Source organism: Periplaneta americana, chromosome 15 (assembly GCF_040183065.1).
Source record: "Periplaneta americana isolate PAMFEO1 chromosome 15, P.americana_PAMFEO1_priV1, whole genome shotgun sequence".
NCBI lineage: Eukaryota > Metazoa > Arthropoda > Insecta > Blattodea > Blattidae > Periplaneta > Periplaneta americana.
The window spans coordinates 140,395,613-140,419,315 of NC_091131.1; the positions used below are offsets into that span (position 1 = coordinate 140,395,613).

General features: G+C 36.8%; 1 protein-coding gene across 7 annotated transcripts in view; it reads right to left on the minus strand.

Annotated features, from left to right (window-relative positions):
* Window positions 1–11,278, minus strand: part of LOC138715408 (uncharacterized) — an 86,586-nt gene extending 75,308 nt beyond the window's left edge. For 4 of the 7 annotated variants that reach the window (XR_011336296.1, XR_011336297.1, XR_011336300.1 and 1 more), the window contains exons 1-2: window positions 10,777–11,191; window positions 9,184–9,444 (exon numbers count right to left, since the gene is read on the minus strand). The gene's annotated coding sequence lies outside the window, so the exon portion shown is untranslated. The other 3 variants (XR_011336298.1, XM_069848270.1, XR_011336301.1) reach the window with 3 other exon arrangements.
* Window positions 11,279–23,703: the final 12,425 nt, after the last annotated feature.

The following is a 23,703-nucleotide window of genomic DNA, read 5'->3' on the forward strand; positions in this document are numbered from 1 at the left end:
AGTAGAGCCATTTAAAGTTTTCCATTTTGATTACACAACTTTCAATACTATATCACTTCCTAATATGTATTATGATGTTTTGTGTGTTAAATATTACAGTACCTGGTTAACTAGTATCAGCCTGTTATGGGCCATCTTCAGAACTCTGAAACTAGTTAACCAGGTACTAAAATATTTAACACGCAAAAGATGTATAATACATTTTCCTAAAGTTTCCATTGTAGATGGTAAATCAGATAATCATCTCACATCAATGAAAATTGGTATATACATTAATTATTGTTATAGAAGTTTATTAAATCCTTATACTGCTTTTTTGAGGCTTGAAAGTAATGTAATTTTCCCTAAGATAGGTTACTAGCCTTATCGTTAGGTAGTCCAGTAGTGGGGCTGCTACTTTTAGCCTCTGGACAGGCTTGTAATGCAGCATTTCCTCTGCATTTGATGAAACAGTTATACCGCTGTGACTCGGTCGCCATTTCATCGTTGGTAGAAACAGGGTGGACCACGAGAAGGTGAGGATGGGTTGTGAAATATTTTATCAAAATGAAAAAGATGTGAACAAGAAAATTACCAAATTTACACAAATTCTAGGAATAATAAACAATACAGTAAAAGCTAAATTAGTACAAAATCTACAAGAATAAAAATATATAATACACTAGTATTACCCTCCCTTTTATACGGAAGTGAGATTTGGACATTAAAGAAAAGAGACATGAACAGAATCAAAGCAAAGGAAATGAAATTTTTCAGGACAGCAGGATATACTCTTTTAGACCGAAAAAGGAACGAAGAAATTTTAGAACAATTAGAAGTAGAGTCAGTAGAAGAAAAAATTAGCAGATACAAATTCAGTTGGCTAGATCATGTAAGAAGAATGGAAAATTCAAGAATCCCAAAAATTATGATGCAGTATAAGCATAGAGGACATCGTCGACCATGAAGACCTTTAAGAAGACTGCTAGATGGGGCCGAAACAGGTCTACAGAGGCCTAATTCGTGAAGGATGATGATGATGATGATGAAGTTTATTAAAAAATTAATTTTGTCGGTATTTATTTTATGTAATTTTTATGTGACTTTTTTTTTAGTTGCAATACTTTCGCATTAAAATATCCAGACAAAACTTCTCAGATATACTGTAACTGTATTACATAATATTTTATTATTTGCAACAGGTTTTTCCTAATATGACTATGTAATAAGTTCAGATAATGCAATGGAAAAATATGTCAAATATAGATTTGGAAACAAAATGAGATTGGTTGGTATCAGGATTATTACAACAATAAAAAGAAATAAATTACACCAACCAGGATGACTACAATAATAATAATAATAATAAATAAATTGCATCTTGTAGTGAGAAAAAGCATGTGTTTATTTGTTAGTCAAATGTAACTCTATTTTCTTCAACACCATTGGAAACTTTCAAAGTTTTATAAAAATTGAGCATGGATGCTTGGAATGATACCACTTTTACAAACATCAAGCAAATTCCCCCATCCCCTCCCCCTCCGCAATTATCCCTGGAGGCGAAGAAAATGCTGGCTTTAGTATTGCTAAAGAAGACTTGCCTTTCCTTTTTTGTCGAATACTTGTTTTTTTTTTAAATCACCTTGTTCATAGGAGTGCTTAAAAGAGATGGCGAAAGGATCCTGTTTTCTAACCTCCACGGTCTTCATCTTAGACCAGTTTACATTATCACCATTTTCATTTCTGGAAAAATTATTTTCCATTTGTTGTGTTAAGTATTTCAAATCTAAGATGTCTGGTGTATCTAGTTCATTGACATTGTACATAGGGTATTGCCTTTTCTCTTGACCAATTTCAGTACTGGTACCTATTGCGTCGTTGGCAGTATAATAGGTCCTCCTTTAAGAACTCTTCCCACCCCCACCGTTCAATAGTAAAATGCACAGTCATTCTCATTCTGGGTATGACCTGTGATTAAAAATTTCTGTGCTATGACCAGGGAAAGGAAGTTCATGCCCTGAAAACGTGAAGAATATGTATGCATTTATGCCGTAAAAATAGATAAATATGCTACAAAATATGCATTATCAGTCTGAGAGATTATTTTAACAGAATAATAAGGTATAGGTAACTTACGTTTAGTCTATGGATTTTGAAGTGGTTGCCTCATTGCTGTATGCTCCATTTATGCTGTTACAGTTCACAACTAAGCAGTGACGTATGTTTTCTGTTGTCATTCTTCGCCTGTCGTCTCTCAGCATAGCTTTGTAGCGCGAAAAACTTCGTTCTACGTCACAAAAAGTAAGAGGGGTTTGCACAAAATCTGGGAGCTGTTCTATAGAAATTTTGTTGGTTTTTGGGGTGTTTTTCCTTCGAGTAGGCTATATCTTGAATTTCTTTAAGCTGATAATAGCCAGGGTTTTTGGAAAGAATATTTGCTGTTTTCTCGTTCACTTATCTCCTACATTTCCTGGAACTGATGTTAAACTGGACATTGTTCTATCGAAATCTGCTAAAGACTGCAATAAAGGAATACAAATTGCTAACTTGAGAGGCTTCCCATGAAGGCGTCATCGTTACGTTCAAAATTCATAAACATAAATTAGTCTTGTTTACGAGGTTACACACTTTTAAAAATGAGGGAAAGACAAATAAACATTCATAATATGGAGTTTCCCTGCATAAATGTTAAAATAAAAGGCAAAATATGCACTTTTATGCACAATAAAAGTAATATCATTGTATTCAGAAATTTGTGATTCATGTTGATAATCTTTCAGCATATTCACACAACGATAGAGAACAAATATGCAAATGCATGAACTTCCTTTCCCTAGTTATGACATTATATGACTCAGGTTAGTTACGCAGTACAAAAGTAATGAGGAAATGAATTTGTTCTTGTTTTATCCAGCACAATTGTCTAAAAACAAAATTACCTGGTTTGTTACTGTGTTTGGCAAACAAGTAAGAAATTTATAGAGACATGTGTCAATCTGATTTGAACTTCTTTTGGCCAAGCCCTCATGTCAAAAATAACAATGGCCCTGGCTGTTTGTGATGTCATTCATATATATATTTTCCCCTGCAATTATTTATACTCGCTTTATCATCTTTGGTCACATCGTGAGTTAATCTTCTGGGTGAAATCCGAAGGCCTGTGTACTATTGTTGAGACTAGTTCTATTGTTGTGAACTAGATGGCGACTGTATATGTATTACTGATTTGTTATGGACACTGCCTGCTGGATCACATCCTATGGCTGTTTACACTGCCTGCTCAATCAACGCTTATGTGCGAGTCTTGAAAAAAGTTATTTTGCCGCTAGGTGGCAGGTAGTGCCCACCACTATTAACATTATCAATATATGCAGAATACCCTAAAATAACTATTATTACGAAGTCTTAGGTACTAGAAGAGACAAGGGCTTATGGAAACGATGGCCCAGGGTGTCCGAATCCTTCCACAATGCTTAATATGTAATACTATTAATACTGAAATTAAAACTTAATTTTTTTTCTAAGCGATACTACATCCAAACAAGTAGGCCTATACTTGCTTTAGGCATTTACTAAAATTATTATTAAAATCAATTAACGTAATAAAAATAATATTTGAAACTTATATAAAATATTTCAACAAGTTTAAACATATTTACGAAAAAATATATGCTTCCTTTAACCGAGCTACAAGATTATTGGAAATCACGGTTTGAATTAACGACAGTATGTGGTATCTTCCTGCAGTATCTTCCAATCCATGAAATTGTTATACGGACACTTGGTCTACTGTTTTATTAAGTTCAGTATTGCCACAAAGTAACTTCCCCATATATAAAAGGCCCATTTGAAGTGTGATAAATTTTGCGCTCATTAAAAAATTCTCCCCCGTCCCCGAAAAGAAATGCCGAGTAAAATACTGTAAACAGATAATTTATCGCTTATGTTGTGTACAGTAAAAAATTTGTACACATTTTTCATGAAACGTATTGCTGGTCCTGCTTCTGAAAAATTTACCCGAGATGTCAGACGTAGGACTATATGATTGTCCTTCATATAGTCCAAAGTGCTTGTAACTTCCAGTGAAAATGTCTGTACAGCATAAAGAACGTTCATTTCCTCAAAGGAACTGGGTTCGACATGCTTCCTCATTAGAAATCGAATGGGTTTCACAGCTAAGTCCTTTTGTATCCTGTATATTTCCTTGATGAATTTTGAACTGATCATTCCTTCTCTGTCTGCTATATCCTGGTCTAGAAACTGTGAACGGATGTTTTTGATGATGTGACAGTAATCAAAACTTAAATATAAATTATGTTGCAAGTTACATGGGTGTGCTACGCAAGGCTGTAGATCTCCGCTGCCTAAACCCTTAAACATAGCAGTATTAGTTCTATGGTTATCAGTTACAAGCCGAAGCACATGAAATCCAAGTCTTTACAGCTTTCAACACTTGCTGAACTAATAAGAGCAGATCATTTCCTTGCAAATTTCGTACCATGAAATATGCTGCCGGTATTGTGTACTTGGTAAATAATCCATGAATAACTAAACACAGAAGTTTGTTGGCTAAGATGGGATTTATTCCTATTTCTTTATTAGAAACTCCTTCAGCTTCGACTAAACCAAAAATTTTATCCTTTTCTTTATTATAAAGCAAGCTTTCTTTTATTGCCATTTCATCGCATATAAGAGAAACTACTTTCTCAATTTCATTCAATTTTGTGGCTTCTAACTTAAGTGTCTGTTTAATTAAAGGGGAAACACCAATGCCATATTTCGTTGAGCCCATATGCCTATCTAATATGCTGCGCGACGGTGCTTGTATTAATTTCAAATTTCTTCCAAAGTCGTAGCCTTTAGGAGGCGATATTCGCCAACATAAGCAGTACCGAATAATTGGCTCGGACCATTTTGGACGATTTTTTTTTTAATTTCTAATTTGATCCAGTATATATATGCAGCCATTTTGTAGCCATCATGTGCTGATTCCTTCCTGTTATCTACTGACTTTCTCTCAGGTAGCTCAGTTGGTAGAGCAACTGGCTACGGACTAGAAGGTCCGGGGTTCGATCCCAGGTGGTGACAGGATTTTTTTCTTGTTGCCAAACTTTCAGAACGGACCTGAGGTTCACTCATCCTCCTATAAAATTGATTAACAGGTCTTTCCTGTGGTGCCGACCACACCACCTCATTCTAGTGACGAGGTCATGGAAACCATGGGGCTATACCTCCATGTCCCCTAAGTGCCTTCATGGCATATTACAGGGATACCTTTACCTTTTACCTTTTACTGACTTTGTCTCAGTATAGCTATTAATTTCTTCCTTCGCCTCTTGAAGTTCCTTCTCTATTTCCACAATTTTGTTTTCGAGTCTGTACACTTTCGCTCGAAGATTTTTATTTAATTTTTTATGGTATTCCAGTTCACTTAATCTTACAGTATTTACATGAACAGCAATATGTCTGGAATATACGTTTACATCTGCCTTGTCTTTTATAATTTCGGCTTCTATGTCTTTCTCACGATATTCGGCTTCAATGTCCTCCTGACATTGTGCAGCCAATCTTGAGACGTTGTTCTTCTCGGAGAATGATGAACTTGAGTTTCTGACTTTTCTCTTCCTCTTGTTAGAAGGTTTCTTGTATGAAGGATATCCAGGAAATATACTTGGTATCGACAAATTTTTCAGTTTCCTATATTTTGTATCTTCTTTAAAATCTTCTTGTTTGAAGTGTAAACTACACACACATGAACGATCAGAAGGAATCCACTTACTTCCTCTTTTGTCACCTTCTCTTGATATAATATTTAACCTTTAACCACTTTTCCCGCAGCTCACTATTAGATGGAAATTCATGAAATGATAATCTTCTGAATTTCAATTTTCCTCTGTGCGCTTTGCAGAAAGGGGCACAACAAGACACCATTGCAAATATATTATAATTAATATTGTTATTTCAGGAAACCAAGTTTTATATCTCACAAAATTAAATGTATTTCAAACCGAATGTTCCTTTCTTCCAATGTAGCCTATTTTAAAGAAGAAAATCATATCATTAATAAACAATAACTGACAAACACTGTAATTACTTCTAAGATGTCAAATAAGACAGTATAATTAATTCTACACATTTAGTACAGCCAATTCAACGGCAGTTACTTGCTGCGCTCTAGTGTCGAAACTGGACAATAATGTCCACACGAAACTCAATGCTAAGGAAGAGGAATGAGCAGGCAGTTACGCAGCCAAAGGATGTGATCCAGCAGGCAGTGGTTATGGATAAGATTTCGATGATGAATGAGACCGGTGATATTCAGAGACATTGTGGCCCGAATCTCCTGGCATTTGGCTTACGGTTGAGGAAAACCCTCACCACAGAGGTGGTCATATTCATATATTGTGAGTTTGTAACAGACAGTTTTCTTTTATAATATAAAGATGAACACTCACCACAAGATGAAAGAAGTAGCCTACGACCTGAAGATCAGAGTAGCACAAAACTTTGCTTGGAGCCTGTTTTGCTGATTCAATATCTTTAGTCTTTGTAGCCCTTGATGTTTCTCTTCTTTATATCTCTATTATAACTTTCTTGCAGGTTTAATTTCTCTGTTTCTGTACTATTCTTATATGCAGTATATATACAACATTGAACTTTCTTAGGGATATAAAATATGAAGGATTAAAGTGAATTAAATACTAATGTGTAAGAATATGCACGATGATTAATATTTCAATACTACATCGATGGTGAAGACAAAATTAATAACAACATTATGTTTAACACAATGCAGGCAGCATTATGCTACCATTATTGTAAGTACTGCAAGGTGTGCAAAATCTAAACTCGAAGCATGGATATTTTCAGTGCGAAAGTGTTACAAGTCAAAATGGAACATTGCTTTTAGCAACAGTTGAGAATGGAAAACTGTTACAACGTAAAATATAACACTTTCCAATTGAAAAAAAAAAAAAAAAAAAAAAAAAAAACTAAATAGCATAACTTTAAAACTGTTATATGTGCATTTATGTCCTAGTAGGAAATTTTTAGAGTTGTAACAGTTACCCTCATCTACAGATTAAGAAGATTAAAATTGAAATAAAACCTAATAATTTTACCCTTCTAGGGAGAAGATCTAAAAATATCAATATTCATGCACGTACAGAAGAATTATAGAAACACATACTTAGTGGTCAGTAATAATAATAATAATAATAATAATAATAATAATAATAATAATAATAATAATAATATTAAAAATAATAATACATTATTCAGCGTGGCAATTAATGTTTCTATATACATTCTCCTAATTGAACCATTGAGCAAAGTAAACATAATAGCCTATTACATTTTGTCTGAAAGAACAAGAAAAACGTTCTTCATTCTTTACGATACCACCTCTTATTGCTTGTAGAGACACAGTTTGTAGAGCGACATGATACCGCCACTGCTTGCCTTCAGTACGTGAATGAAACACACAGCAATGTACAGTAAGCTCCTCGTACCCGTTTGAATGTCTATGATTACACGATGTAATCACGACACCCACTTTGGTCACCGCTGTACTAGAGGATGAGAGGAGAGGATGCGTAACTATTTTGTATACGAACATATCTGTACCTGCGCTGTGATGTACTTTGTATCAGACAACCTCATTCCAGTTTATAGGTAGCTGAATTACAAAGCCTAATTATTATTATGGGGTGTATACAGCAGTAGCGGCTCATGCCTGAAAAAGTAGGTGAAGCACAAAATTGTTGCAAGGTTTTCAAAGCTCATGTAGGCTAGTTGCATTGATAATCGGAAGTCTATGTAACTAAAGTAATTCTCTCCCATAAATTCCCATGCCCTTCAATCGTGAAAGTGATTTAATTGTATTTATTTCTGCCAGTTATCAATGCACTTACCGGTATATGTCAATTAAGATATGAAGAGTCCACTGCAAGAATGATGGATGTCATTTGGAATATATTTTTCAGGAGAAGCAATTGAAAGTTTGAAATGCTTAGCGATCAAAGCTTAACTGTGATTTTCCGATCATTACTGGACAATGACTATCAGTGTTAATGCCATATAACTCTCTATGTACAGTCTATATGTCTTAAGCTATACATTAACAGTCTTGGTTCATTTCCGACAAGAAAGTGACATCCATCATTCTTGCAGTGGACTCTTCATATGCTTATTGCTTACCTAACTTTACACTAAGTTGATCCTCCATAGCTTCAGGGCTGTGAACCTGCCAATAACGTTCTCATGGAGGGGCTGTGATTCCATCATCTTGTCCAACATATCTTTTTGGAGCGAAATATTCCCTAACGCTGACAGTCTCTACTGTGACATTGAGTTTCTTTGTTTTGTTTTTATTCGTTTTAAACACGAGAAGCTCCTCTCGACCGGTACGCTAGTAAGACGGTAGTATTAAAATGAGGGAATATAACTTATACACTTCTCCAAATACATCTTTGTGTCACGAAGAAGTCTATTTTGTCCAATATTCTTCTGAGAAGGTTAACTCCATATGTAGATGAAATTATCAGGGATCATCAGTGTGGTTTTAGGTGTAACAGATCGACTATTGACCAGATATGTTGTATTCGACAGATAATGGAGAAAAAATGGGAGTATAAGGATACAGTGCATCAGTTATTCATAGATTTCAAAAAGGCATATGACTCGGTTTTTACCGAATTTTAATGAAATTCATACTGCTGAAGGAATGTAATAAATCAACATTCTGTGCAAAATTTCAGTTCAATCGAACAAATAGTTTCTGAGTTATCAACATTTTAATTATGATATGATATGCAAATTCAAAATGCTCTACGTCAATCACATTTTCAGTATAGGCCGTAAATTTTTTTTTCCTACTTTATTATACACTTATTAATAATTCCAAGTTGTCATTTCAACTTTCAATCACTTTATGTTGAAATAAAAAAAATATTAATTGTGTGCTGCCCATTCCGCTGAAAATTTTGCATATTTTGACTTTTAACAACCATTAACAGGAATATTTTTAATTCTACATAAAGAGTGAAAACTACAGTTTTTTAAGCAGCTTTCGAAGTGTGTGTCTTCCAAATTTGAAAACAATCAGATGAAAATTATGTGTCACAGAGCATTTTGAAGGTATAAAAATGTAGTTTTAAGATAGAGGCACTTTTTTAAAATAAGACATGCATATAATGTACTTACATAACTAGAACAGCCCAGCACCATATGTTTGGCCTTCCTTTTTCTTTTCTTTCTTTTCTGCTGCACCTTTGTTCAATTTTCTAGTTCATTGTGCACTTTTTTGTTTCTCTGCCCTTTTCCATTCACTCGTATGAGTACGCTTTCTGTCCCGCCTAGCCAGAATATTCTTTGCTACCTCTGTCAATTTCCCCTCCCCAATTGTTATTTTTACAAGTTGACTTTGCAGGCACCCCATATTAAATTCAGCAACTGCACTTGCCACTGCAATATTAATTTTGATTTTTGAGACAAATGTGTCTTTAGGACATTTTCTCCATATAAGAGAATGGACACTCATTCACATTCTGGGTAGCGCCACGTGTACATTTGCTGAAGACTTCAGGACTGGACAGACGTTCGTAAAGGGGTAACAGTGTTATTAGGGTTGCTTCTGATAACTGGAGTTCATGTTCTGGTGACTATGAGGCTCCTCTCCCTTTGTCTTACTCCGGTTATAAAACACCAAAAGTCCAGTCCAGTTGGACTTCTGTCGTGATGAGGCTTTTCATCTGTCGACACTGAATGTGCCAAGGTTGCAACAATCCCCCTCCCTATTGCTCTGACATCAGGCATCCCATTTACAATTGCATTTTCATTTAATTTTCCAACACCCTGCCCGCCAAGCTTAACACCTTGAGATTTATTTTCTTTTACTAAATTTCTCAAACCAGTGCCCATTCTCTTTGCAACATGATTGATGCATTCCTCTTTACTTATTGCAACATCTGCTCCATACACAGCCAGTTTTGACAAATGCTGGTATGTCTTCGCATCCCCATCAGAGAGTATTGTAGTGTATCACATGCTACATTCATTTTCAGTCCTCAACCATAGCCTCTCTGCTGCAACCATCTCCATAGTATTGGAGCTACCTGTGTAATTTTTGTTGCACTCCCCAGATTTTTCATGACCATCTAACCAAAATCTGTATTCTGGAGAATTTTGACCTAGATCAGCAGCAGTGAAAGAACATGCATGGCAAAATTTTGGAAGTCAATACATCTATTACTAACCCTACACCATACAGTGAAATATGGCCACGTTTATACCAGTTACCATCATATGACACTGCTATGTCCATTACATTGCTGGATTTCAGTGTAGGGTCACATACTTCGTGAGCTTGTCATACTGCTCTGAGAGACCGCGAGAGGATTTTTTGGTTATAGCAATCTGTTTCTTTAGCAATTTTGTGAAGATGACTTTGATATGTACCTATTGCCATACCTTTCATGCCACTCACAGAGCAGAATGTCTGCATAGCAGAATAACCTGAACCAGTGCTAACAAAGGTCTCAACCATTTTTTTATTTACTTCAAATGGTGGTCTCTTACTATCAGATATTGTCTGTGGGCTACTGAAGGTCTCACCACAGTTTGTACCACAGGCAATATATTTTACCACTAGTTTGGTTGCAAACCCATTGTTCTCCCTCATTTGCAATTATAAAGCGGTATTGTCACATTCATGACACTTCAGATTTTTTAACAGTTCACCCCACACATTTTTATGACCTAACAAATAATCTGAAGAAAATGCTTGTCCAATCTCACCTGCAGAAGTGGTTTCAAACATCTTTAGCTTCTTGGCGCTTGTTGATACAGAGGTGGATGACATTTCCTAAGGCTCATGGATAGCAGATGGACCTGCCTGACAATTAGGGAGGTTAGATACACCTGGCTGCTCTTGATAGAGGTTAGGCCTAATTTCTGCAGCACATTGTTTTGCAAATTTGCATTTTACAGCATGCTGCGCTTTTCGTGTCCTTTTAGAGGGGCGTTTCTTGTGTGCACGACTTCTAGATAATCTTCCCATGCTGTAATCTCAACACTATAATTACTAGAATGACCTACATTAATTTAGGCCTAGACCCTACTAACTTTGTATGTATTACTAATACATATATATGTGAATCTTATAAATCATTTTATATATAACTACAAAATACTATATATATATACACACTATAAATACCAATAAAACCACAGTCACTGAGTAAAATATTATAAAACACGTTGAAATTATCTCACGTGCATGCTTCCACAAATAGTAAACAAACTAAAACCGCCAATCGGATATCAAGTATCAACAAAAGAACATCTGCTTCCTCCCAGCTGCAAGTAGTGCTGCCAGTACACCACTAGATGGGAGAAGTATATAGTTCTTCATATACACTAGAAAAATCTCCGCCGAATTTGAAATATATCACACAGAATGTTGAGAATGCGAACAACAGAGAACCGCCCACTGCAGCGGACATTTAAAGGATGCGCACGGAGCTTTAAAAATGGCGCTACATTAAAAAATGTAGTAGAAATGAATCGGCCATGAACCAAAGATAATATTTATGGCAAAAAACAAATTTCGACTTTTTTTCAGATTTTGACCAAATTTTCACTAGAGACTTCCCTTTGCATTGATAATCGGAAGTCTATGTAACTAAAGTAATTCTCTCCCATAAATTCCCATGCCCTTCAATCGTGAAAGTGATTTAATTGTATTTATTTCTGCCAGTTATCAATGCACTTACCGGTACATGTCAATTAAGATATGAAGGGTCCACTGCAAGAATGATGGATGTCATTTGGAATATATTTTTCAGGAGAAGCAATTGAAAGTTTGAAATGCTTAGCGATCAAAGCTTAACTGTGATTTTCCGATCATTACTGGACAATGACTATCAGTGTTAATGCCATATAACTCTCTATGTACAGTCTATATGTCTGAAGCTATACATTAACAGTCTTGGTTCATTTCCGACAAGAAAGTGACATCCATCATTCTTGCAGTGGACTCTTCATATGCTTATTGCTTACCTATCTTTACACTAAGTTGATCCTCCATAGCTTCAGGGCTGTGAACCTGCCAATAACGTTCTCATGGAGGGGCTGTGATTCCATCATCTTGTCCAACATATCTTTTTGGAGCGAAATATTCCCTAACGCTGACAGTCTCTACTGTGACATTGAGTTTCTTTGTTTTGTTTTTATTCGTTTTAAACACGAGAAGCTCCTCTCGACCGGTACGCTAGTAAGACGGTAGTATTAAAATGAGGGAATATAACTTATACACTTCTCCAAATACATCTTTGTGTCACGAAGAAGTCTATTTTGTCCAATATTCTTTTGAGAAGGTTAACTCCATATGTAGATGAAATTATCGGGGATCATCAGTGTGGTTTTAGGCGTAACAGATCGACTATTGACCAGATATGTTGTATTCGACAGATAATGGAGAAAAAATGGGAGTATAAGGATAGTGCATCAGTTATTCATAGATTTCAAAAAGGCATATGACTCGGTTAAGAGAGAAGTTTTATATGATATTCTTATGGAATTTGGTATTCCCAAGAAACTAGTTCGATTAATTAAAATGTGTCTCAGTGAAACGTACAGCAGAGTTGGTATAGGTCAGTTTCTGTTAGATGCGTTTCCAATTCACTGTGGGCTGAAGCAAGAAGATGCACTATCTCCTTTACTTTTTAACTTTGCTCTAGAGTATGCCATTAGGAAAGTCCAAGATAACAGAGGGGGTTTGGAATTGAATGGGTTACATCAGCTGCTTGTCTATGCGGATGACGTGAATATGTTAGGAGAAAATACACAAACGATTAGGGAAAACACGGAAATTTTACCTGAAGCAAGTAAAGCGATAGGTTTGGAAGTAAATCCCGAAAAGACAAAGTATATGATTATGTCTCGTGACGAGAATATTGTACGAAATGGAAATATAAAAATTGGAAATTTATCTTTTGAAGAAGTGGAGAAGTTCAAATATCTGGGAGCAACAGTAACAAATATAAATGATACTCGGGAAGAAATTAAACACAGAATAAATATGGGAAATGCCTGTTATTATTCGGTTGAGAAACTTTTATCATCCAGTCTGCTGTCAAAAAATCTGAAAGTTAGAATTTATAAATCAGTTATATTACCGGTTGTTCTTTATGGTTGTGAAACTTGGACTCTCACTTTGAGAGAGGAACATAGGTTAAGGGTGTTTGAGAATAAGGTTCTTAGGAAAATATTTGGGGCTAAGAGGGAAGAAGTTACAGAATGGAGAAAGTTACACAACGCAGAACTGCACGCATTGTATTCTTCACCTGACATAATTAGGAACATTAAATCCAGACGTTTGAGATGGGGAGGGCATGTAGCACATATGGGCGAATCCAGAAATGCATATAGAGTGTTAGTTGGGAGGCCGGAGGGAAAAAGACCTTTAGGGAGACCGAGACGTAGATGGGAAGATAATATTAAAATGGATTTGAGGGAGGTGAAATATGATGATAGAGACTGGATTAATCTTGCTCAGGATAGGGACCAGTGGCGGGCTTATGTGAGGGCGGTAATGAACCTCCGGGTTCCTTAAAAGCCAGTAAGTAAGTAAATAAGTAAGTAAGTAAGGTAATTGTCAAATTTGGAAGTATCAGCAAGGCTGACAAAGAACAATATCCTGTAATTACGATCATGTTCTACATCACTTTTTCCACTGTAGCCGCAGTCTGTACTTTCTCCCTGAGAATTCACTTCTACTTTTTGCTACGTTCAAAATTCTAGCATAGTGCAGTAGACCATCTGAAATTTCCACATTAAGCGAAGAAGTGCTTTCGTCATGGCCCCGAAATGATAATTCCTGCTTGTTTAAATACAAAGCAGTGTCGATGACTGACCGCATAACATGTCTGTTTAAACAAACATTTTCAATATATTGCACTAACAATAGCCTAGCTTTTTTTTCAGGTTATTCCCAATAGTGTTCATATTTTTCTGTAAATTTTTGAACTGCAGCACGCGCTTTAAAAAAATGTTCCACCGAATTTTCATGTTTTTGTAGAGCACGACTAACATTATTTTAGAAAATCACTGAATCCAGTTTCATTCCACACACTCCAAGTAGTAGGCATGACTAACAAAATAGTATTTCAATGTAGTGGCTCCCACACAACCACTCAGTGATGCTTGCAGTACCATGAAGTTGTAAAATTAAGTTCGTATGATTTACCAGCTTGTGAGTTTAACTTTTTACAGTTTATGTCTAAAATTGGTTGAGTTCTGTCTAGAAACAATAGATATCTCTTATACTGCTCACACCAGCGATTAAACGAGGTTTGAATTAATGTACACACTGTGTCATTGAACGGATTCATTTACACATATACAAAAACTATATGTTAGGTCCTAACACACTTATTAGAAATTAATTAAAAACTGAAATGCACTTAATATCTTCACCTAATAAAGTGATAAGTAAAATAAATTATATTTTAAAAATTAGGCCTATCATAACTGAATAGCTCGACATAGGCCTGCCGACACAAAGCACGAGAAGAACAGACTGAGGAAAGGCAAAAATTCATTCAACTTCCACTAAAAAGGCTATGTTCGGAATATCAAACTTTCTTTCCATTGCTTTCATAGTATTAATTTTTAATAGAATTTTTCTATGAGGAACAGCAAAATTGTGGCCAGAAGAATAAAAAATTAAAGGAATGAAGATATCAGCACAAAAATTAAAAACATAAAACATAATAGGACCTATATGGGAAGAAGAATTGACGAAGCAGAATTTTTAGGAAAGAATTTTCTTCAGGACGGGCCATGTTGCTGGCCAGACAAGTAGTCGTAAATCTCCGTGTCACCCATTATACAAAGCGCATCGACTGGGCTGAAGGCCAAACACGTGTTCGTCACAGCAACGCCCGTTTCTTGAAGAATGTAGAAGTGCGGGGGGAAATGTCGCAGTCGTTGTCATAGCAACCACCCTAACATAGAAGAACAAAATAATATTTTAAATCTGAGAATCATCGCCTCGTCGCTGTAGCAATGTGGTGTCATAACTTGGGGTTTGTTTATTTAATGTAATTAGATTTAATTTGATTAGTTTCGCAACAATTGGACTTCCTGTTATATCCTGTTATTTAGATATTTAATTTAGGGTTGATTTATTAACTCTTACTATGCAAGATGCCTCTTATTTCAATAATTCTATATCATGTTAAATAGTCATTGTCTACACTAAAGTATTATCGTCATCTCTCATTTCTCATCGTAATGGCGAACCGACGTGACATGAGACAGCGAGTTATAGCTCTAGTTGAGGCTGGATATGGGGCTAGATCTGCTGGCCGTTTGGTCGGTGTTCCTGGAAGTACAGCCGCGAGATGGGTTCATCGTTACCAAAATTTTGGGGAGGTCGAAAATCGCCCTATTCCTGGGCGTCCGCGGATTTCTTCATTGGAAGAGGATGCTCTTTTATTCGAGACAGTTCGACAGGACCCCTTTCTGACTGCTAACGAAATAAGAGCAGCATCTAACTTTCCCGGCTCTTCACAGACTGTGATCAGCAGGTTGAGGAACCGCGGTATTAGGAGCCGGAGGGCTGCGCAAATGGAAATATTGGGAGAAGCACAAGCTGTCGACCGTCTTGCCTTCGCTACCAATCGAGTGGATTTCGATTGGAGAAATGTAGTTTTCTCCGACGAAACAACCATCTCGAGTGATTACGAAGGTCCTGTCCGTGTCTATCGTGAGGATGGTCTCCGACATGATCAGCGCTATGTGCACCGACGTGAAAGATCGGGGCGCTTTAGCATATCGTGTTGGGGGTGGATGTCTTACGATGGACCTGGCGTTATAGAACGCATCGATGGCCGGTTTAATGCGGAAACTTACGAGCACATTCTGGAAAATATATTCCTTCCCTCCGCCCGAGAACGTTTTCCCGAAGGAACATTGCTGTTCCAGCAGGATAACCATCCCGTGCACTATGCTGCAAGCATTCAAAGATGGTTTCAAAGGAGACCCGAGATCGAAATCATTAATTGGCCTCCGAAGTCACCTGATTTGAATGTCATCGAAAATTTATGAGCGGAATTGAAAAAGAGAAGGATAGCCACCTATGCCCACCGACGCCCTCGAAATCGAGACGAATTGTGGGATCAAGTTGTTGACACTTGGGAAGATCTCGCTGGGGATCAGAACTTATTCCACAATCTCGTGACATCCATGCCGGATCGACTTAGAACTGTAATAGAAGCTGATGGCATGTGGACAAGATTTTAAGTTAACAGGTCTCTTTTTGTTTCTTATGATTTTTGTTTGAGGAAGAATACTTTTAACTTCCAAGTAAGATTTATTTTTTGACGAGGTTCAGCCCACTTGTAAGACCCAGAAATTGGGCATAAATTATTCCATATTTTTCGACAAATTAGACAGTCGAGGAACTCTGAACAAATTAATTACACTTCAATAAAAAAAAAGTTTTACCTGGGATCGAACACGAGACGTTTCGGATATAAAATGGAACCGGCACGCTACTATATGAGCTACCGAGACAAGACAGTGATAGCAGCAGTCCAGAATGTAGATCCCTTAGCAGGCATTTGCCATTCGGTACAGTGAAGCAATGATATTTTGGGACTCGAGCTATGTTGTGAAATCCTGGCCTTAAATGGCAGTCTTCTTCGTGATCCTTATTCTGGTCCTTGTCCTTGTTGTGGTCCTTGTAACAATTCTTGTACTATCTGTCATGTTATGTATCCCTACGTCGATATCGAGTGAACCGCGCTGTAGAACTTTAACTTCCGACGACCAAGAATCGTCTCATTCTTTTTCAGGGTAACTGTACATGGTTTCGAGAGAGACATTGCGACGATACGCCACTCGCAGGTCAGAGGCAAATACAAATAGAACGGAGTTTGACTCCAGTGAGTGAGAGGGTGCTCGTGAGTCACATTTTCGCCGCGGCTGCCCTATGACATCCCACAAATCTCCATTATCATCTCATCGAGGACTCGTATGGCGCACCCTGGGCAACGACTGTATCGGTAAATTGGTCTACATATCTGCCTTCATATGAGTGAATGATGTAAGTCAAGTGCCCGCCATTCGTTTATACACACACATATGGGAGAGTTGGGTATTATCGGACATTGGGTAATATCGGACAGTGCGTTTCTTTCATCTACCACCAGATGGTAGTACCTGAATAACATGGTAAACGTCAGCAATGGCATTTAACTCTAAAAACTCGGTAGGCTACATCTTCGCGGCTGAGGCTCCTGGGATTAGCCATCTTATATGGATTGAGAGTAGAATAATTGTCATCGGTTGCTATAGTAACCATCGTGCTCTATCTTTACTACTGGCAGCTTATACGTCTGCTTCCATTTTCCATGCATATCCCTCGAAATTTTGAGTTTTCTCACTTTTCTGCATTCCACTCGCGAATTTTTCCAATTCAACCTGTCGACTGCTGATTGTTAATGAATTATTATTTTTGTAATTTGTTATTTAACAGCGCTGTATCAACTACGAGATTATTTAATGTCGATGGAATTGGTGACAGCGAGATGATGCCGAGGAGTCATCATGCACTACCAGACATTTATTTACGGTTGGTGAAAGCGTAGGAAAAACCCAAGCGGAAATCGAACCCGCGCCCCAGAGCAATTTCTGATCGGCAGGCAAGCGCCTTAGCCGACTAAGCTACGCCGATGGCTGAATTGTTATTCTAACCTGCTTCGTTACGATTGGTTTGACATCACTGCGAACGTCCTACCACTTCGCGTTCTCGAGTTACACTGCCTCGGTAGCCTACGATCCGCCAATTCATGCCTGAATTTCGTTGCTTGCGCGTATTAGGCTACTAGATAACGTCACTCTCTCAAACTCAAGGTCACGTTGGATACTTGATTCTTCGGCTATCGATCGCCGTTTACCTCATTGGAATATGTCGTGTAGTTTAGGAATTATATGCGCGACAAAGCTGATCTGAAAATGTGTTGGTCGCCTTTCTGAAATGGCATCCTAGTACTGGACCGAAATTACAGACTAATTAACGTCAGAAGTTGTTTACTTTACTATGTTAAGTTAATTATAACTTCATTATTAGCCACCGGCGTGGCTCAGTCGGTTAAGACGCTTGCTACCGGTCTGAAGTTGCGCTCGGGCGCGGGTTCGATCCCCGCTTGGGCTGATTACCTGGTTGGGCTTTTTCCGAGGTTTTCCCTAACCGTAAGGTGAATGCCAGGTAATCTATGGCGAATCTTCGGCCTCATCTCGCCAAATACCATCTCGCTATCACCAATCTCATCGACGCTAAATAACCTCGTAGTTGATACAGTGTCGTTAAATAACCAACTAAAAACTTCATTGTTTTATTTTTAGTGTGCGCAGTAAGCTGTTAAGTTGAAGTCGCCTGGGTGTGCTGACAGCAGGCGAGTTACTGCTGTGACGCGTGACAAGCAGGGACGAGTGATTAGGCTGGACAGCTCATTGTGATACATTTTAAATTGCCGCTAAGATAATTCTACCAGTGGGTTAGGAGTCGGGTTGTTAATTTTGTGCACCTGTACCAGTAAGTACCGCTAGTACTTCCCTGCTTCTGTATTCACTCTGATATCCGTACAGTCGATATAACAACACTGACGTCATTGTGATCAAATGATAGGCAATTGATAAAATATAAAATTTCAGTTGTTAATGTTTCGAGTTTAAAGAATTTTGAAACAGCCTGTGAATTCGTATGTCTATTGGTAAACTGATGTCAACGCCATCTCTATACAGCGACTTCCTAGCTTACAGTATTTGGCCTGTCGCACAACTCGTGAGTGGTTTCATTGCATTCGATTGAAAAATCTGCCGTAATGTAAACATTATCTCCGTGTAATATGGTACTGAGTTTATTTCAAGACTAGGAAGAGTTTTAATTTCTCTAAGTTACGCTAAAATCACGACCATCTGTCTTCAAGATTGAGTTCACCAGTATTATTGTGTAGTGCGTAGTTTTCCTTGACAGTATTCGTTCGTTGGAATCTGTTTGTGTGCAAGTAAATAGTTTCTGTGGGCTGAGTTTAATTAAAGTTTCTGTGTAAACCTGAAGATATAGGAATAGATTACGAAGGGAACGGTACAACATAACGGTAAGTTACATACCGATGATTTACAGCAGTGATGTCAAAGCAAGCGCATTTTTTTACCTTGACGTCGTGCGCGGGCAGCAAGCGCTAAGTATGGAAAGAGGAAGGGTTGTGTATATGAATAAGCAACCTGTTGGATTAAGAAAACAGTGGTGCACAAACTTGAAACGGAACGCGAAATTTTATGTCATTTTTATATGGCTTCTTTCTGTTTAATATTATCTATATTATATGTAAAACAAAAGTACTAACACTGATTTCTTAATATTGCACTTGTGTTTTAAATCTTAATAACATAATAGAGAGTTAAAAAGGAATATTCACTTAAATTCCATAGTAGTATAATATTATACTGTATTAAGTGGATGAAACACATCATTCATAAAGAAAGTGAGAAAGAGATTGAGTATGATATGATAAGTTGGAATTTATATTGATGGTATCTTTAGGTTTACAAATGTTATCAATAAACTAATCAAAACAATATTACAGTACAAAGCAAAGTTACCTAGGTACTGTATCTGTTTTAAGTGTAAATAATATTACATAAAAAATCTCTTATCACATTATGCTTTTAAGGTGATATTTGTGAGCAACTTCCTATCATAAGAATATTAAATTATTTTCTCGAAATCTGTTGAAGCTCTAGAGCTGACATTTTTACAACTCCTGGGCACGTATCTTTTGCTTATGATGTAACAGTAGTCACTTTGTTAATTATTTCCTTATAAACAATTTCCATGCGAATATTTTCAAAATTTTCAATACACTATCTTCAGTAATACGTATTTACGGTATACTAGATTTACGAAAACATTCTGTAAGGCTACTATATAAATAAATAGGCCTATATACCTTAAAATTTCACTTTTCTATACGGAAAGTTGAGAAAATATTTTTTGTGAATAAAAAATCAAACTTGTGGAAAAATGAGCATTAAAATTAAAACTTACATTCTTATAATCCACTTACACTTCTCAGGCAAATCTAAAAATTAACATGGATACAGTTTTAATAAGTTCTCTTCCTTTTATCTATTGAATCAGTGCTGGCCATCCCTGAATATAGCTCGACCAAGCGGTATAAACCACCTCTTTCTTCTGTCTTTTTCCTTTCCGCTGTAAAGCGCTCAGGCTCTCCTGGGCTCTAAAGCGCGCTTGCTCCTGTGGGCATCAATTGACATGCCTGATTTACAGCAAAAACAGTTTAGATACTTAAAATAGTTCATAAAATAAGTTTTATGTTTTATCACGTTTAACCTCCAAAATTAAAAAAAAAAAAATCTTTTTGTTGTGCGTTTATCATTGTAATACTTACTGTACATTCAAGCTACAAGCTGAAGCTTGGTGTGTATTATGTATATTTATTATTATTTACGAAACGTGTTTTAGACAGACCTATGTCTATTTTTTATTTACGATAGGGGTAAAATACTTACGCATTGGGGAAGGAATATGTATTGTACATATATACACGTTTCAAGCGTTACACGTAACTGATTTTGTTCATATTTCCAACTTGAATTCGGACTATTCCAGAGAATTCTTCCTTAGAATTTATGTGTCGAAGTAAATGTTGAGTGTTTGTTTTTATTAGTATAGGTTACACACTCACACTGCAACTGCGTGTATAACTGAACACTGTTGTTCCTGTAGGTCTAGGCTATCTTTGATTTCATTAGGTAGGGATCTTGGTCCGGTGGTTACACCCTTATTGTAGAACAGCATCATTGTGATCTGGAGGAGTATTACATCCATTCTTAGAGACTGCTATAACACTGCTTCAAGCACACGTTGCATTCGATGTGGAGCTGCGCTTGAGCGTGGTTTCGATCCCCGCTTCTGCTGATCAACTGGCTTTGTTTATTCAAGTTTTCCCGAACTGTAAGCAGAATGTCAGATAATCACATGGCGAATCTTCGACCTCATAGTCTTCAAAAGACATGTCATTATGACTAATCCCATCGACATTAAATAATCTTGTAGCTGATACAACGTCGTTAAACAACAGGTTACAATCTTCTTATATCACCCTGGGAATATAATACGTTACAAATGCATTTTCTTACAGACGAATCCTGTTGCTCCAAGACAAAATATGATGTCGTTTTTTCATTCTTTCAGGAGCGAGAATTTAAAGTTAGAACAACTGTATAAAATCATAGTATCATATTTCATAACAATTGATTAGAGAGAAAATTATAGAAATACAATATGCATGTCATATTTTCCCACAATAAAGCTAACATTAGGTTGCACAACATACAGCAAAATTTCATTTTCGCCAAAAATTCATCCATCATATTTGCCTTGGAATCACATAATTTTTGTTGGGCCTATATGTAGCGGCATTTCCTCATAATATTTTCTGAGGAGTTTTCTATATCACGCGACACTGAAGGTTATATTGACGAAAAAAAGTTAAACAAGTAGCCTAATCTTCAGTGGGGAGGTAGTTTGGAATGTGAAGAATTCGTGTAGGACTCAGTTGAATTGAAAACAGTAGAAAGTAGGTAAACAGTGGAAATAATTGATCGGTACCGTTAACCTAATAGTGATTACTTAACACGTGAAATGAAGAGGAAGAGCGCTTCAAAATACACGTGAAACGCACATTATACTTCACTTAGTATATGCAAGGCATACAAAAGGCCTAAATTAACCCAACCCAACCCAACCTAACCTGTTACAGATTTGTATACATAAGAGCATATGGAAAGTCTAAACTAAGCTAATGTAGGCCTAACGTAACCTGTCGGAGATTCCTGCAACGGAGAACTTAAAAATATCGAAGTTGGAAGTTTGAGTGTTGTGTGCTATAGAAAAACCTTTTTCGTGTCCATAGTGACATGTTCGCTAGCTTTGTCTAAATTGCGGCCAAGAATTATTACGCAAAACGTAATCGCATTCTGGAATCTGCTTTTTATAGATTCACAGCTGTGGAAAGACAGCCCAGTATGTCCGAATGTAACAAGCCTCCTGCTGGTCTATTCTTCATTTAATTGTAAGAAAGGACAGACTTTGGTCGGAAAGGTGAACACGGGTCCCACAGTGCCTTTCATAGTTTGTTGGAGTGATTTCATGGCATTTTCTGTGTGCCGCGTTGGTGATTATACATACCTATTGAACTTCACCTTATTATTATTGAATAATAGTACATTATGCAACGAGCCTATAATGATAGTAATTAAGACGAGAGTATGTTTGTTTATTAAAAGAGCTCAAGCGAGTTTCATAATCTTCATACGAGCATCTTAATTGTCATTATAGGCAAGTTTCATACGACTTTTTATGCTCGACCATATTTTTAACTTGAAATTATTCAGAAGTATTCATTTTATTCGTATCTGACTGAAGATCGGAAGTGACCTTGTGCATAGCTCGTGTGAGATGTGCGCAGACGCGAAAGTGTTGATTTTTTCCGAGGAACAATAATGTCATTGACCTTGATGTAATCTAGAGAATAATATGAACTAATTTTGATATAGCCTGGAATTTGATTTAGAATTGAAAAACGAGATGACAAATTGAATTTATTTGAATATCATTTACAATTAACGCTAATTATTATAGTAACAGAACATAACCTTCTACGACAGTATTGGATTTCCAGCCTCCGTGACGTTTCCCTCGTTGTCTTTCGATTGCATATCCGAGAATAATCGAAAACTTGAACTTTAATGAATAGGTGTACTTTAATGACATGCATTAAAGGACTGCTACCAGGTGTATAATTACTATATTTCGGCATGGTCGAGCATAAATTATCTTTTGTGATAATTACCGAGTCTTTCCGTATGTTTGTATAATTCCATTTTTACGTTTTTAGTAAACTCTTTATATAATACTTGCTGGCTTTTAAGGAACCCGGAGGTTCATTGCCGCCCTCACATAAGCCCGCCATTGGCCCCTATCCTGAGCAAGATTAATCCAGTCTCTACCATCATATCCCACCTCCCTCAAATCCATTTTAATATTATCTTCCCATCTACGTCTCGGCCTCCCCAAAGGTCTTTTTCCCTCCGGTCTCCCAACTAACACTCTATATGCATTTCTGGATTCGCCCATACGTGCTACATGTCCTGCCCATCTCAAACGTCTGGATTTTATGGTCTTATTTATGTCAGGTGAAGTATACAATGCGTGCAGCTCTGTGTTGTGTAACTTTCTCCATTCTCCTGTAACTTCATCCCTCTTAGCCCCAAATATTTTCCTAAGAACCTTATTCTCAAACACCCTTAATCTCTGTTCCTCTCTCAAAGTGAGAGTCCAAGTTTCACAACCATACAGAACAACCGGTAATATAACTGTTTTATAAATTCTAACTTTCAGATTTTTTGCCGGAAGACTAGATGACAAAAGCTTCTCAACCGAATAATAACACGCATTTCCCATATTTATTCTGTGTTTAATTTCCTCCCGAGTGTCATTTATATTTGTTATAAAATAAATATTAACAAGAATAAAAGATAATTTTAAAGATATGGTGAAAACACATTGGATATACGAATCTGTAATAGGTTAGGTTTGGTTAGTTTAGGCTAATGTTATGCCGTGCA